Raw genomic sequence first — 4,470 nt, forward strand, 5'->3', positions numbered from 1 at the left:
GCTCCGCGCGGGGAGCCCCACCGCGACGCCCAGTTAAGAGAGAGTTAAGGGAGGCTGCTCTTAAAGGGGCGACGCCGCCGCGTACCCGCGCGAGCTAGCGCGGCGAGGGCAGGAGCCCCGGGCGCTTCTTTAAAAGGGGAACGGCGCTGTACTGGGCGGGGTGCAGAGCGAAGGGAGAGGGAGGGGCGGACTGAGTGGAGCTGTCAACTCTGGCACCTCCCCGTCCCGCCCCAGGCTCCGGAGTGACAGGTGGCATCGCAGCCCAGTCTTCAGACCCCAGGCCTGGTTACCATCCAGCCCCAAAGTGAGGGTGGCGCCACCCTGGTGCCCTCCGCTCGCACCCCGCCCTGGGCCCCTGTACACCCCTGGCTCAGGTCCGGGTGGTATGAGAGGATCCTGGAGCCCACACTGAGGTTATACACAGGGGCTCCCCTCCTTGGGGTCGAGGGGAGCTGGATTCAGGGACTCCCCGGCATCTTCCAAATTCCCAATCCTCTCGGAGCCCCTCAGTCAGGCGCAGGCTGTTTCTTCAGGCGAAGTTCACAACGGGTCCTAGGGCTCGCATTTTTCCGCCTCTCAGATTTGGCCTTGATTTGGACCAAAGGGGTTGCACGGAACTGATGGAGTTCGGCTCCCGGCTCCCGAGGGTTTTTGCTCTTTGATCCTTTTTGCTTGCCCCAGAGCCTAGGCAGTCATCCGGCTTTTCCTCGTCTCCTTCCCACTCGAAGTTTGTCCTCCCAGCTCCAGGCCACGGTCCAAGCTGTTGGCTTTGCACTTGCTTGTTAGACCCCCCTGGGTGCTGACAACCCCTCTCTCTGTGCTAGGACTCTCCACTGTCAGCTTCCCTGTGCATCCCCCTTACTCCCACCCTTTTCTTTCGCTTTCCTTCTCTCCTCCCTATTCCCTATCTATAAAGCTTTCCAGAATTTCTAGTTCCCTCTGCTTTGAATCCTACTTCCTGTGTTCCCAGAACGGTCTGTGTGGATTGCCTGATGTCTGTTGAAACAAGGATGGATCTGGTGCCTGTATGAGTGTGTGTGTGTGTGTGTGTGTGTGTGTGTAGTACTGTGTCCCGATGGGCATCTGTGGGCCCCTGCAAGTATGAACCTGACCTGGCTCTGCTCTTGTGGTGACTGACCTCCTCTACCCTTCCTCTTACCCTTTCTCCTCCAGGAACTTTTGACTCCCAGATGTCCCCTCCCCCAGGAAGTCCCGCATCAACACTGCTGCCCTGCTGCACTACAAACAAAAGTCAGGAGGCTGCCAGAGCAGTGTGTCTGTGGGCTGCTGCAACCAAAGGCCTCTGACCCAGCCCTTCAGTCTCAGTCAGCTGGAGGCTCAGGCGTGGCTCTGCCACTACAAGGGACAGCTGGATGCTATTTCCAGGGAAAGCCTGCCTTTCTTCTTTCTGAGAAATTTCAAGGACATTGGGAGTTTGAACTGTTTATTACCTTCCAAGGGCTGAGTGGGGGAAAATAGCCAACTTCTTCCCCAGCCTGCTCCTTCAGCAGCCAGAGCTGGTGTAGAAGAAGGCAACCTGTCAGATGAAACTTTCTAAGTTAAAATCCCTGAATCATCTCTGGAAGTTGTCCCTTCTGCTCTCCCTTATTCTATGGCCTTCCTGGCAGGACCAATCACACAACTATTGCAAGGTGAATTATTCTTATAGATTTCAGGCAAGGCCAATACAAAGCTTCCTTTGATTCCTTTTCTGGAATGCACTTCACTTCGTTTTGCTGCTCTGTATTTCTGTTGTAAATTAAACTACTTTTTTCTTGCTTGGTTCCCAGCAGAATGGGAAAACAGCATGTCACTCTTTTCTGAACTAAAGAATAATATACTTGGAGCTCTTATGCAATTTTTCTTGCCCTATTCTTCTCCAAACTAAACAGTGCCAGATTCTTTAACCTGTCATCAATAAGCCCTATTTATTATCTGGATTTATATAGTGTCTTTTACCCCTGGAACTCAAAATGCTTTCAAATATAATTGAGCCTGATCGCCCTAGTGCCTGAGCCATTAAGAAACCATTAGTGTATTGCTGTTGCTGGCAACTAAATGGCCCCCTAGTGGTCTGAAAGTGAATATACGTCTCTAATTGTCTCTCCCCGCTCGGGGTAGGCAGAAATCAGAATCAGGGCAGTTTAGGGATGCACTGGGTTAGAAAGGCCCTCCCTTGTGAATACTCCCATTGGTCTTAGTGCCTTCGCGGCAACATCCCCATGGATCTTCAGAGAAATGGCTGTTTATGATGGTGAATTTTATTGTCTGCTTCCTGGGACAGCCATTTCAGTCTTTGGGAAGTTCTGACCATTCAGAACAGCAGCAAGAACCAAAGTAGGCACTCTTCCAAGACCTGCATTCTTGGTTCATTGTCTCGCAACAAAGCATCAGGTAGTTACTACTAATCCTCATTTTGTAGAAGAAGCTGCTTCAAAAAGGTTAAGGAACTTACTTGAGGTCTCATAGAATTCAAACCTAAATCTGTCTGAATCTAGGACCTTAGCTATCCCCCAACCTCGGTACCAAACTCAGGACTTTACACTTACAAGGCAAGTGCAGCACCAGTGAGCTAAATCCCCAGCCCTAGAACATTAGGTTCTTGATCGCTGCTCTGTTCTGGCTCAAAGGTGCAGCTGAACTTTGCAGTGGGTACATGGGGCACTCCCAGGTCACCCTCAGAATGGGACACATTCCGCCTGCTGTTCTTGGGAATCACCCTCAGGAACCAAAGGAAGCTGCCTTTTTCTCTGAATCTATAAGAGCAATAAATAGAAGCAAGTTGCACAAATCCCTGCTGGATGTATTCAGGTCCTTCCCAGCAGGAAGAAGGATATTTTCCAAAGGAGCTACAGAGGTAGTCACTGTGTACTGGTAGAGCCAGGAGCAGGTGCATAGGCAAAGGTGTAGGGGAAAGGAGAGGGGAGCTGAGTTATGGACACCTTATTGCAGATACCCTGATAAGGATCCTGGAAGACAGAGTGAATGGAAATTCCACTCAGAACCACCATTATAGAAGGTGGAAGAAATATTCAAAAAGCTCAGAGAGCTAGGTCTAGTGGCATACAGCTACAGTCTCAAGTACCAAGGCAGGAGAAGTGAAAGTTTGAACACAGCTTGGGCTACCTAGCAACTTAGTGAGATCATGTCAAAATAAAAAAAAAAATTAAAAAGGCTGGGGACGTAGGTCACTGTGAAGGTTCTGGGTTCAGTCTTCAATACTAATAAAATTTTTAAAATCTCAGAGGGTGGACGCGCTATAGCGGGCATTCTGTGTAGGGCCAGAAACCACTGTCAGTCCTGCAGGAATGTCCAGGGGATACTCTGGGATCAAAGCAACAAGGAATGACTGGTGGGAGGGGTACCAGCACCACAGAGTGGCTCAGTTTTGCTGTCCTTAGGAGGCCAGCAGGAGGCCCTCTTAGGACTGGCTTCCTGAGAGCACAGAGACAAGGGGTTCATGAAAACATAGAAGGTTAATGTTGACATAACTATTGTAATGAGCAACAAGTTGGAGTGGCGGTTGGGGATCCTGACCAGGAGAGCTATGGAGTGGTTAATGTCATCACATCCCTGGGGCAAGCTGGCTGGGCAGCCAGTAGTGGTATTGTTCAACTTATACCTGTGGCTCTTGGCTTTCTTAGTTTTAGGATCATTTTACACTCTTAAAAATTGAGGTTTGAGCTGGGTATGGTGGCATACGCCTGTAATCCCAGCACTCGGGAGGCTGAGGCAAGAGGATGCTGTGAGTTCGAGACCACCCTGGGCTATGTAATGAGTTCCAGGTCAGTCTCAGCTACATAGTGAGACCCTGTCTCAAAAAACAAAACAACAACAACAAAAAATTGAGGTTTGTAGAACCAGGTACAGTGGCCCATGCCTGTAGTCCCAGCTACTTAGAGGCTGAAATGGGAGAGTCACTTGAGCTCATGAGTTTGAGACCAGCCTGGGACCGTAGTGGGACCCTTATCTCAAAACAAAGCAAAAACAACCCCCCAAATAAAAAACCTTGAGATCTACAAAAAGCTTTTGTTTATGTTACATTTACCTATTGATACTTGCCACATTAGAAAAAAAGACACATTTGTAAAATATTTATCATTAATATATTTTAAAATAAGCTCACTGTGTATCGACAGCACATTTTAATGAAAAATAACAATACTTTCTAAAGTATATACTTTCTAAAATGAACAAAGAGTGGCTTAGTTTTACATTTTTGCAAGTCTCTTGAATGTGACTTTATGAAAACAACTAGATTCTCATATCTGCTCCTGTATCCAATTCATTGGCAATATATTCTTTTGGTTAAAATATAGGAAGAAAAAGAAAATCCAGCCTCACTAGATATGTAGTTGGAAAAGTAAAGAGTATTTTAATACTTTTTTGGTGTTTTTTTGTAATTGTGGCTTTTTTTTTTTTTGATACTACACCAAAACTCGACAAATGGGGTACTTTTTCTTTCTTTCT

The sequence above is a fragment of the Fukomys damarensis genome, unplaced genomic scaffold, assembly GCF_012274545.1.
Source record: "Fukomys damarensis isolate Sample0158 unplaced genomic scaffold, DMR_v1.0_HiC HiC_scaffold_17, whole genome shotgun sequence".
In the NCBI taxonomy this organism is placed as follows: domain Eukaryota; kingdom Metazoa; phylum Chordata; class Mammalia; order Rodentia; family Bathyergidae; genus Fukomys; species Fukomys damarensis.